Below are 14,270 nucleotides of genomic sequence, written 5' to 3' on the forward strand. Positions count from 1 at the left end.
TTTCTATTGACGAGTGTAACGTTTTGAAGAGTCTGTGTTTCGGCTTTTCCCTGGGGTCTCAGTGTTAGACACCGATGCACCACAGCAGGTTTACTGCATCCCTTAGTCCATCACATTGACGATGAAACACAGAAATTGCATCGGGTTTCAATACTAAATTCACAATGCTGATTTTTTTACACAGGAGTAACATTTCGAAGAGAAAGAATTTTGGGACATTCCTGAAAGCCCAGTGTTAAACTCCGATGCACCGCAGCAGATTTACTATAACTCGTCGACCATCAAATTGACGAGGAAACACAAAAATTGCATCCGGTTTCAATACAAAATTCGCAATGCCGATTTATATTGACGAGAGTAACGTTTCATGGAGTCTGTTCTTTTGCTCATCCCTGGGGGCTCAGTGTTAGACTCCGATGCACCACAGCAGGTTTACTGTATCCCTTAGACCATAACATTGACGATGAAACACAGAAATTGCATCGGGAATCAATACAAAATTCACAATGCCGATTTGTATTGACGAGAGTAACGGTTCGGAGAGTCTGTTTTTTGGCTCTTCCCTGGGGGCTCAGTGTTAGAATCCGATGCACCACAGCAGGTTTCCTGCATCCCTTAACCATCACATTGACGATGAAACACAGAAATTGCATCGGGAATCAAAACAAAATTCATAATACCGATTTATTTTCACGAGAGTAACGTTTCGGAGAGTCTGTTTTTTGGCTCTTCCCTGGGGGCTCAGTGTTAGACTCCGATGCACCACAGCAGTATTACTGCATCCCTTAGACCACCACATTGACGATGAAACACAGAAATTGCATCGGGAATCAATACAAAATTCACAATACCGATTTATATTTACGAGAGTAAAGTTTCGGGGAGTCTGTTTTTTGGCATCACATTGACGATGAAACACAGAAATTGCATCGGGAATCAATACAAAATTCACAATGCCGATTTATATTGACGAGAGTAACGTTTCGGGGAATCTGTGTTTTGGCTCTTCCCTGGGGTCTCAGTGTTAGACTCAGATGCACCACAGCAGGTTTACTGCATCCCGTAGACCATCACATTGACGATGAAACACAGAAATTGCATCGGGAATCAATACAAAATTCACAATACCGATTTATATTGACGAGAGTTACGTTTCGGGGAGTCTGTTTTTTGGCTCATCCCTGGGGGCTCAGTGTTATACTCCGTTGGACCACAGCAGGTTTACTGTATCCCTTCGACCATCACATTGACGATGAAACACAGAAATTGCATCGGGAATCAATACAAAATTCACAATACCGATTTATATTGACGAGAGTTACGTTTCGGGGAGTCTGTTTTATGGCTCTTCCCTAGGCGCTCAGTGTTAGACTCCGATGCACCACAGCAGGTTTACTGCATCCCTTAGACCATAACATTGACGATGAAACACAGAAATTGCATCGGGAACCACTACAAAATTCACAATGCCGATTTATATTGACGAGAGAAACGTTTCGGAGAGTCTGTTTTTTGGCTCTTCCCTAGAGGCTCAGTGTTCGATTCCGATGCACCACAGCAGGTTTACTGCATCCCTTCGACAATCAAATTGACGATGAAACACTGAAATTGCATCGGGAATCGATACAAAATTCACAATACCGATTAATATTGACGAGGGTAACGTTTCGGGGAGTCTGTTTTTTGGCTCTTTCCTGTGGGCTCAGTGTTAGACTCCGATGCACCACAGCAGGTATACTGCATCCCTTAGAGCATCACATTGACGATGAAACACAGAAATTGCATCGGGAATCAATACAAACTTCACAATACGGATTTATATTGACGAGAGTACGTTTCGGGGTGTCTCTTTTTTGCCTCTTCCCTGGGGGCTCAGTGTTAGGCTCCGATGCACCACAGTAGGTTCACTGCATCCCTTAGACCATCACATTGACGATGAAACACAGAAATTGCATCGGGAATGAATACAGAATTTACAATGCTGATTTATATTGACGAGAGTAACGTTACGGTGAGTGTGTTTTCTGGCTCTTCCCTGGGGGCTCAGTGTTAGACTCCGATGCACCACAGCAGGTTTACTGCATCCCTTAGACCATCACATTGACGATGAAACACAGAAATTGCATCGGGAATCAATACAAAATTCACAATGCCGATTTATATTGTCGAGAGGAACGTTTCGGAGAGTCTGTTTTTTGGCCCTACCCTGGGGGCTCAGTGTTACAGTTTTATGCACCACAGCAGGTTTACTGTATCCCTTCGACCATCACATTGACGATGAAACACAGGAATTGCTTCCGGATTGAATACAAATTTCGCAATGCCGATTTATATTGACGAGAGTAACGTTTCGGGGAGTCTGTTTTTTGGCTCTTCCCTGGGGGCTCAGTGTTAGACTCCGATGCACCACAGCAGGTTTACTGCATTCCTTAGACCATCACATTGACGATGAAACACAGAAATTGCATCGGGAATCAATACAAAATTCACAATGCCGATTTATATTGACTAGAGTAAAGTTTAGGAGAGTCTTTTCTTTGGCTCTTTCCTGGAGGCTCAGTGTTAGACTCCGATGCACCACAGCAGGTTTACTGTATCACTTCGACCATCACATTGACGATGAAGCACAGAAATTGCACCGGGAATCAGTACAAAATTCACAATGCTGATTTCTGTCCACAGGAATACCGTTTCGAAGAGAATGTACTTTGTCTCTTCCCTGAGAGCACAGTTTTAGACTCCGATGCACCACAGCAGGTTTACTGTTACCCTTCGACCATCACATTGACGATGAAACACAGAAATTGAATCTGGATTCAATACAAAATTCGCAATGCCGATTTATATTGACGAGAGAACGTTTTGTTGAGTATGTTCCATTGCTCTTCCCTGGGGGCTCAGTGTTAGACTCCGATGCACCACAGCAGGTTTACTACATCTATTAGACCATCACATTCACAATGAAGCACAGAAATTGCATCGAGAAACAATACAAATTTCACAATACCGATTTATATTGACGAGAGTTACGTTTCGGGGAGTCTGTTCTTTGGCTCTTCCCTGGGGGCTCAGTGTTAGACACCGATGCACCACAGAAGAATTACTGTATCCCTTAGACCATCACATTGACAATGAAACACAGAAATTGCATCGGGAATCAATACAAAATTCACAATACCGATTTATATTGACGAGAGTTACGTTTCGGGGAGTCTGTTCTTTGGCTCTTCCCTGAGGGCTCAGTGATAGACACCGATGCACCACAGAAGAATTACTGCATCCCTTAGACAATCACATTGACGACGAAACACAGAAATTGCGTCGGGAATCAATACAAAATTTACAATACCGATTCATATTGACGAGAGTAACGTTTCGGAGAGTCTGTCTTTTGCCTCTTCCCTGGGGGCCCAGTGTTAGACTCCGATGCACCACAGCAGGTTTACTGCATCTTTTAGACCATCACATTGACGATGAAACACAGAAATTGCATCGGGAATCAATACAAAATTCACAATACCGATTTATATTGACGACAGTAACGTTTCGGTGAGTCTGTTTTTGGCTCTTCCCTGGGGGCTTAGTGATAGACTCCGATGCACCACAGCAGGTTTACTGAATCTCTTAGACCATCACATTGACGATGAAACACAGAAATTCCATCGGGAATCAATACAAAATTCACAATACCGATTTATATTGACAAGAGTAACGTTTCGGAGAGTCTGTCTTTTGGCTCCTCCCTTTGGGCCCAGTGTTAGACTCCGATGCACCATAGCAGGTTTACTGCATCCCTTAGACCATCAAATTGACGATGAAACACAGAAATTGCATTGGGAATCAATAAAAAATTCACAATGCCGATTTATATTGACGAGAGTAACGTTTCTGGGAGCCTGTTTTTTGGCTCTTCTGTGGGGGCTCAGTGTTAGACTCCGCTGCACAACAGCAAGTTTACTGTATTATTTCGACCATCACATTAACGATGAACCACAGGAATTGCATCCGGATTGAATACAAAATTCATAATGCCGATTTCTATTGACGAGAGTAACGTTTTGGGGAGTCTGTTTTTTGGCCCTTTCCTGGGGGCTCAGTGTTAGTTTCCGATGCACCACAGCAGGGTTACTGCATCCCTTAGACCATCACATTGATGATGAAACACAGAAATTGCACCGGGAATCAATACAAAATTCAAATAATGATTTATATTGACGAGAGTAACGTTTTGAATAGTCTGTGTTTCGGCTTTTCCCTGGGGGCTCAGTGTTAGACACCGATGCACCACAGCAGGTTTACCGCATCCCTTAGCCCATCACATTGACGATGAAACACAGAAATTGCATCGGGAATCAATACAAAATTCACAATACCGATTTTTATTGACGAGAGTTACGTTTCGGGGAGTCTGTTCTTTGGCTCTTCCCTGGGGGCTCAGTGTTAGACACCGATGCACCACAGAAGGTTTGCTGCATCCCTTTGACCATCACATTGACGATGAATCACAGAAATTCCATCGGGAATCAATACAAAATTCACAATGCCGATTTATATTGACGAGGGTAACGTTTCGGAGAGTGTGTTTTTTGGCTCTTCCCTCGGGGCTCAGTGTTAGACTCCGATGCACCACAGCATGTTCACTGCGTCCCTTAGACCATCACATTGACGATGGAACACAAGAATTGCATCGGGAATCAATACAAAATTCACAATGCCGATTTATATTGACGGGAGTAACGTTTCGGGGAATCTGTGTTTTGGCTCTTCCCTGGGGGCTCAGTGTTAGACTCAGATGCACCACAGCAGGTTTACTGCATCCCGTAGACCATCACATTGACGATGAAACACAGAAATTGCATCGGGAATCAATACAAAATTCACAATACGGATTTATATTGACGAGAGTAACGTTTCGGAGAGTCTGTCTTTTGCCTCTTCCCTGGGGGCCCAGTGTTAGACTCCGAAGCACCACAGCAAGTTTACTGTATCCTTTCGACCATCACATTGATGATGAAAGACAGAAATTGCACCGGGAATCAATACAAAATTCATAATAATGATTTCTATTGACGAGTGTAACGTTTTGAAGAGTCTGTGTTTCGGCTTTTCCCTGGGGGCTCAGTGTTAGACACCGAAGCACCACAGCAGGTTTAATGCATCCCTTAGTCCATCATATTGACGATGAAACACAGAAATTGCATCGGGAATCAATACAAAATTCACAATGCCGATTTATATTGACGAGAGCAACGTTTCGGGGAATCTGTGTTTTGGCTCTTCCCTGGGGTCTCAGTGTTAGACTCAGATGCACCACAGCAGGTTTACTGCATCCCGTAGACCATCACTTTGACGATGAAACACAGAAATTGCATCGGGAATTAATACAAATTTCACAATACCGATTTATATTGACGAGAGTTACGTTTCGGGGAGTCTGTTTTATGGCTCTTCCCTAGGCGCTCAGTGTTAGACTCCGATGCACCACAGCAGGTTTACTGCATCCTTTAGACCATAACATTGACGATGAAACACAGAAATTGCATCGGGAATCACTACAAAATTCACAATGCCGATTTATATTGACGAGAGTAACGTTTCTGGGAGCCTGTTTTTTGGCTCTTCTGTGGGGGCTCAGTGTTAGTCTCCGCTGCACCACAGCAAGTTTACTGTATCCTTTCGACCATCACATTGATGATGAAACACAGAAATTGCACCGGGAATCAATACAAAATTCATAATAATGATTTCTATTGACGAGTGTAACGTTTTGAAGAGTCTGTGTTTCGGCTTTTCCCTGGGGTCTCAGTGTTAGACACCGATGCACCACAGCAGGTTTACTGCATCCCTTAGTCCATCACATTGACGATGAAACACAGAAATTGCATCGGGTTTCAATACTAAATTCACAATGCTGATTTTTTTACACAGGAGCAACATTTCGAAGAGAAAGAATTTTGGGACATTCCTGAAAGCCCAGTGTTAATCTCCGATGCACCGCAGCAGATTTACTATAACTCGTCGACCATCAAATTGACGAGGAAACACAAAAATTGCATCCGGTTTCAATACAAAATTCGCAATGCCGATTTATATTGACGAGAGTAACGTTTCATGGAGTCTGTTCTTTTGCTCATCCCTGGGGGCTCAGTGTTAGACTCCGATGCACCATAGCTGGTTTACTGTATCCCTTAGACCATAACATTGACGATGAAACACAGAAATTGCATCGGGAATCAATACAAAATTCACAATGCCGATTTATATTGACGAGAGTTACGGATCGGAGAGTCTGTTTTTTGGCTCTTCCCTGGGGGCTCAGTGTTAGACTCCGATGCACCACAGCAGGTTTCCTGCATCCCTTAACCATCACATTGACGATGAAACACAGAAATTGCATCGGGAATCAAAACAAAATTCACAATACCGATTTATTTTCACGAGAGTAACGTTTCGGAGAGTCTGTTTTTTGGCTCTTCCCTGGGGGCTCAGTATTACACTCCGATGCACCACAGCAGTATTACTGCATCCCTTAGACCACCACATTGACTATGAAACACAGAAATTGCATCGGGAATCAATACAAAATTCACAATGCCGATTTATATTGCCGAGAGTAACGTTTCGGGGAATCTGTGTTTTGGCTCTTCCCTGGGGTCTCAGTGTTAGACTCAGATGCACCACAGCAGGTTTACTGCATCCCGTAGACCATCACATTGACGATGAAACACAGAAATTGCATCGGGAATCAATACAAAATTCACAATACCGATTTATATTGACTACAGTAACGTTTCGGAGAGTCTGTTTTTTGGCTCTTCCCTAGAGGCTCAGTGTTCGACTCCGATGCACCACAGCAGGTTTACTGCATCCCTTCTACCATAAAATTGACGATGAAACACTGAAATTGCATCGGGAATCGATACAAAATTCACAATACCGATTAATATTGACGAGGGTTACGTTTCGGGGAGTCTGTTTTTTGGCTCTTTCCTGTGGGCCCAGTGTTAGACTCCGATGCAGCACAGCAGGTTTACTGCATCCCTTAGACCATTCACATTGACGATGAAACACAGAAATTGCATCGGGAATCAATACAAAATTCACAATACGGATTTATATTGACGAGAGTAACGTTTCGGAGAGTCTGTCTTTTGCCTCTTCCCTGGGGGCCCAGTGTTAGACTCCGAAGCACCACAGCAAGTTTACTGTATCCTTTCGACCATCACATTGATGATGAAAGACAGAAATTGCACCGGGAATCAATACAAAATTCATAATAATGATTTCTATTGACGAGTGTAACGTTTTGAAGAGTCTGTGTTTCGGCTTTTCCCTGGGGGCTCAGTGTTAGACACCGAAGCACCACAGCAGGTTTAATGCATCCCTTAGTCCATCATATTGACGATGAAACACAGAAATTGCATCGGGTTTCAATACTAAATTCACAATGCTGATTTTTTTACACAGGAGTAACGTTTCGAAGAGAAAGAATTTTGGGACATTCCTGAAAGCCCAGTGTTACACTCCGATGCACCGCAGGAGATTTACTATGACTCGTCGACCATCAAATTGACGAGGAAACACAAAAATTGCATCCGGTTTCAATACAAAATTCGCAATGCCGATTTATATTGACGGGAGTAACGTTTCAGGCAGTCTGTTCTTTTGCTCTTCCCTGGGGGCTCAGTGTTAGACTCCGATGCACCACAGCAGGCTTACTGTATCCCTTAGACCATAACATTGACGATGAAACACAGAAATTGCATCGGGAATCAATACAAAATTCACAATGCCGATTTATATTGACGAGAGTAACGGTTCGGAGAGTCTGTTTTTTGGCTCTTCCCTGGGGGCTCAGTGTTAGAATCCGATGCACCACAGCAGGTTTCCTGCATCCCTTAACCATCACATTGACGATGAAACACAGAAATTGCATCGGGAATCAAAATAAAATTCATAATACCGATTTATTTTCACGAGAGTACCGTTTCGGAGAGTCTGTTTTTTGGCTCTTCCCTGGGGGCTCAGTGTTAGACTCCGATGCACCACAGCAGTATTACTGCATCCCTTAGACCACCACATTGACGGTGAAACACAGAAATTGCATCGGGAATCAATACAAAATTCACAATACCGATTTATATTTACGAGAGTAAAGTTTCGGGGAGTCTGTTTTTTGGCATCACATTGACGATGAAACACAGAAATTGCATCGGGAATCAATACAAAATTCACAATGCCGATTTATATTGACGAGAGTAACGTTTCGGGGAATCTGTGTTTTGGCTCTTCCCTGGGGTCTCAGTGTTAGACTCAGATGCACCACAGCAGGTTTCCTGCATCCCGTAGACCATCACATTGACGATGAAACACAGAAATTGCATCGGGAATCAATACAAAATTCACAATGCCGATTTATATTGACTAGAGTAAAGTTTAGGAGAGTCTTTTCTTTGGCTCTTTCCTGGAGGCTCAGTGTTAGACTCCGATGCACCACAGCAGGTTTACTGTATCACTTCGACCATCACATTGACGATGAAGCACAGAAATTGCACCGGGAATCAGTACAAAATTCACAATGCTGATTTCTGTCCACAGGAATACCGTTTCGAAGAGAATGTACTTTGTCTCTTCCCTGAGAGCACAGTTTTAGACTCCGATGCACCACAGCAGGTTTACTGTTACCCTTCGACCATCACATTGACGATGAAACACAGAAATTGAATCTGGATTCAATACAAAATTCGCAATGCCGATTTATATTGACGAGAGAACGTTTTGTTGAGTATGTTCCATTGCTCTTCCCTGGGGGCTCAGTGTTAGACTCCGATGCACCACAGCAGGTTTACTACATCTATTAGACCATCACATTCACAATGAAGCACAGAAATTGCATCGAGAAACAATACAAATTTCACAATACCGATTTATATTGACGAGAGTTACGTTTCGGGGAGTCTGTTCTTTGGCTCTTCCCTGGGGGCTCAGTGTTAGACACCGATGCACCACAGAAGAATTACTGTATCCCTTAGACCATCACATTGACAATGAAACACAGAAATTGCATCGGGAATCAATACAAAATTCACAATACCGATTTATATTGACGAGAGTTACGTTTCGGGGAGTCTGTTCTTTGGCTCTTCCCTGAGGGCTCAGTGATAGACACCGATGCACCACAGAAGAATTACTGCATCCCTTAGACAATCACATTGACGACGAAACACAGAAATTGCGTCGGGAATCAATACAAAATTTACAATACCGATTCATATTGACGAGAGTAACGTTTCGGAGAGTCTGTCTTTTGCCTCTTCCCTGGGGGCCCAGTGTTAGACTCCGATGCACCACAGCAGGTTTACTGCATCTTTTAGACCATCACATTGACGATGAAACACAGAAATTGCATCGGGAATCAATACAAAATTCACAATACCGATTTATATTGACGACAGTAACGTTTCGGTGAGTCTGTTTTTGGCTCTTCCCTGGGGGCTTAGTGATAGACTCCGATGCACCACAGCAGGTTTACTGAATCTCTTAGACCATCACATTGACGATGAAACACAGAAATTCCATCGGGAATCAATACAAAATTCACAATACCGATTTATATTGACAAGAGTAACGTTTCGGAGAGTCTGTCTTTTGGCTCCTCCCTTTGGGCCCAGTGTTAGACTCCGATGCACCATAGCAGGTTTACTGCATCCCTTAGACCATCAAATTGACGATGAAACACAAAAATTGCATTGGGAATCAATAAAAAATTCACAATGCCGATTTATATTGACGAGAGTAACGTTTCTGGGAGCCTGTTTTTTGGCTCTTCTGTGGGGGCTCAGTGTTAGACTCCGCTGCACAACAGCAAGTTTACTGTATTATTTCGACCATCACATTAACGATGAACCACAGGAATTGCATCCGGATTGAATACAAAATTCATAATGCCGATTTCTATTGACGAGAGTAACGTTTTGGTGAGTCTGTTTTTTGGCCCTTTCCTGGGGGCTCAGTGTTAGTTTCCGATGCACCACAGCAGGGTTACTGCATCCCTTAGACCATCACATTGATGATGAAACACAGAAATTGCACCGGGAATCAATACAAAATTCATAATAATGATTTATATTGACGAGAGTAACGTTTTGAATAGTCTGTGTTTCGGCTTTTCCCTGGGGGCTCAGTGTTAGACACCGATGCACCACAGCAGGTTTACCGCATCCCTTAGTCCATCACATTGACGATGAAACACAGAAATTGCATCGGGAATCAATACAAAATTCACAATACCGATTTTTATTGACGAGAGTTACGTTTCGGGGAGTCTGTTCTTTGGCTCTTCCCTGGGGGCTCAGTGTTAGACACCGATGCACCACAGAAGGTTTGCTGCATCCCTTTGACCATCACATTGACGATGAATCACAGAAATTGCATCGGGAATCAATACAAAATTCACAATGCCGATTTATATTGACGAGGGTAACGTTTCGGAGAGTGTGTTTCTTGGCTCTTCCCTCGGGGCTCAGTGTTAGACTCCGATGCACCACAGCATGTTCACTGCGTCCCTTAGACCATCACATTGACGATGGAACACAAGAATTGCATCGGGAATCAATACAAAATTCACAATGCCGATTTATATTGACGGGAGTAACGTTTCGGGGAATCTGTGTTTTGGCTCTTCCCTGGGGGCTCAGTGTTAGACTCAGATGCACCACAGCAGGTTTACTGCATCCCGTAGACCATCACATTGACGATGAAACACAGAAATTGCATCGGGAATCAATACAAAATTCACAATACGGATTTATATTGACGAGAGTAACGTTTCGGAGAGTCTGTCTTTTGCCTCTTCCCTGGGGGCCCAGTGTTAGACTCCGAAGCACCACAGCAAGTTTACTGTATCCTTTCGACCATCACATTGATGATGAAAGACAGAAATTGCACCGGGAATCAATACAAAATTCATAATAATGATTTCTATTGACGAGTGTAACGTTTTGAAGAGTCTGTGTTTCGGCTTTTCCCTGGGGGCTCAGTGTTAGACACCGAAGCACCACAGCAGGTTTAATGCATCCCTTAGTCCATCATATTGACGATGAAACACAGAAATTGCATCGGGAATCAATACAAAATTCACAATGCCGATTTATATTGACGAGAGCAACGTTTCGGGGAATCTGTGTTTTGGCTCTTCCCTGGGGTCTCAGTGTTAGACTCAGATGCACCACAGCAGGTTTACTGCATCCCGTAGACCATCACTTTGACGATGAAACACAGAAATTGCATCGGGAATTAATACAAATTTCACAATACCGATTTATATTGACGAGAGTTACGTTTCGGGGAGTCTGTTTTATGGCTCTTCCCTAGGCGCTCAGTGTTAGACTCCGATGCACCACAGCAGGTTTACTGCATCCTTTAGACCATAACATTGACGATGAAACACAGAAATTGCATCGGGAATCACTACAAAATTCACAATGCCGATTTATATTGACGAGAGTAACGTTTCTGGGAGCCTGTTTTTTGGCTCTTCTGTGGGGGCTCAGTGTTAGTCTCCGCTGCACCACAGCTAGTTTACTGTATCCTTTCGACCATCACATTGATGATGAAACACAGAAATTGCACCGGGAATCAATACAAAATTCATAATAATGATTTCTATTGACGAGTGTAACGTTTTGAAGAGTCTGTGTTTCGGCTTTTCCCTGGGGTCTCAGTGTTAGACACCGATGCACCACAGCAGGTTTACTGCATCCCTTAGTCCATCACATTGACGATGAAACACAGAAATTGCATCGGGTTTCAATACTAAATTCTCAATGCTGATTTTTTTACACAGGAGTAACATTTCGAAGAGAAAGAATTTTGGGACATTCCTGAAAGCCCAGTGTTAATCTCCGATGCACCGCAGCAGATTTACTATAACTCGTCGACCATCAAATTGACGAGGAAACACAAAAATTGCATCCGGTTTCAATACAAAATTCGCAATGCCGATTTATATTGACGAGAGTAACGTTTCATGGAGTCTGTTCTTTTGCTCATCCCTGGGGGCTCAGTGTTAGACTCCGATGCACCACAGCAGGTTTACTGTATCCCTTAGACCATAACATTGACGATGAAACACAGAAATTGCATCGGGAATCAATACAAAATTCACAATGCCGATTTATATTGACGAGAGTTACGGATCGGAGAGTCTGTTTTTTGGCTCTTCCCTGGGGGCTCAGTGTTAGACTCCGATGCACCACAGCAGGTTTCCTGCATCCCTTAACCATCACATTGACGATGAAACACAGAAATTGCATCGGGAATCAAAACAAAATTCACAATACCGATTTATTTTCACGAGAGTAACGTTTCGGAGAGTCTGTTTTTTGGCTCTTCCCTGGGGGCTCAGTATTACACTCCGATGCACCACAGCAGTATTACTGCATCCCTTAGACCACCACATTGACTATGAAACACAGAAATTGCATCGGGAATCAATACAAAATTCACAATGCCGATTTATATTGACGAGAGTAACGTTTCGGGGAATCTGTGTTTTGGCTCTTCCCTGGGGTCTCAGTGTTAGACTCAGATGCACCACAGCAGGTTTACTGCATCCCGTAGACCATCACATTGACGATGAAACACAGAAATTGCATCGGGAATCAATACAAAATTCACAATACCGATTTATATTGACGAGAGTTACGTTTCGGGGAGTCTGTTTTTTGGCTCATCCCTGGGGGCTCAGTGTTAGACTCCGTTGCACCACAGCAGGTTTACTGTATCCCTTCGACCATCACATTGACGATGAAACACAGAAATTGCATCGGGAATCAATACAAAATTCACAATACCGATTTATATTGACTACAGTAACGTTTCGGAGAGTCTGTTTTTTGGCTCTTCCCTAGAGGCTCAGTGTTCGACTCCGATGCACCACAGCAGGTTTACTGCATCCCTTCTACCATCAAATTGACGATGAAACACTGAAATTGCATCGGGAATCGATACAAAATTCACAATACCGATTAATATTGACGAGGGTTACGTTTCGGGGAGTCTGTTTTTTGGCTCTTTCCTGTGGGCTCAGTGTTAGACTCCGATGCAGCACAGCAGGTTTACTGCATCCCTTAGACCATTCACATTGACGATGAAACACAGAAATTGCATCGGGAATCAATACAAAATTCACAATACGGATTTATATTGACGAGAGTAACGTTTCGGAGAGTCTGTCTTTTGCCTCTTCCCTGGGGGCCCAGTGTTAGACTCCGAAGCACCACAGCAAGTTTACTGTATCCTTTCGACCATCACATTGATGATGAAAGACAGAAATTGCACCGGGAATCAATACAAAATTCATAATAATGATTTCTATTGACGAGTGTAACGTTTTGAAGAGTCTGTGTTTCGGCTTTTCCCTGGGGGCTCAGTGTTAGACACCGAAGCACCACAGCAGGTTTAATGCATCCCTTAGTCCATCATATTGACGATGAAACACAGAAATTGCATCGGGTTTCAATACTAAATTCACAATGCTGATTTTTTTACACAGGAGTAACGTTTCGAAGAGAAAGAATTTTGGGACATTCCTGAAAGCCCAGTGTTACACTCCGATGCACCGCAGGAGATTTACTATGACTCGTCGACCATCAAATTGACGAGGAAACACAAAAATTGCATCCGGTTTCAATACAAAATTCGCAATGCCGATTTATATTGACGGGAGTAACGTTTCAGGCAGTCTGTTCTTTTGCTCTTCCCTGGGGGCTCAGTGTTAGACTCCGATGCACCACAGCAGGTTTACTGTATCCCTTAGACCATAACATTGACGATGAAACACAGAAATTGCATCGGGAATCAATACAAAATTCACAATGCCGATTTATATTGACGAGAGTAACGGTTCGGAGAGTCTGTTTTTTGGCTCTTCCCTGGGGGCTCAGTGTTAGAATCCGATGCACCACAGCAGGTTTCCTGCATCCCTTAACCATCACATTGACGATGAAACACAGAAATTGCATCGGGAATCAAAATAAAATTCATAATACCGATTTATTTTCACGAGAGTACCGTTTCGGAGAGTCTGTTTTTTGGCTCTTCCCTGGGGGCTCAGTGTTAGACTCCGATGCACCACAGCAGTATTACTGCATCCCTTAGACCACCACATTGACGATGAAACACAGAAATTGCATCGGGAATCAATACAAAATTCACAATACCGATTTATATTTACGAGAGTAAAGTTTCGGGGAGTCTGTTTTTTGGCA

This window comes from Schistocerca cancellata, chromosome 10, assembly GCF_023864275.1.
Source record: "Schistocerca cancellata isolate TAMUIC-IGC-003103 chromosome 10, iqSchCanc2.1, whole genome shotgun sequence".
Classification (NCBI taxonomy): domain Eukaryota; kingdom Metazoa; phylum Arthropoda; class Insecta; order Orthoptera; family Acrididae; genus Schistocerca; species Schistocerca cancellata.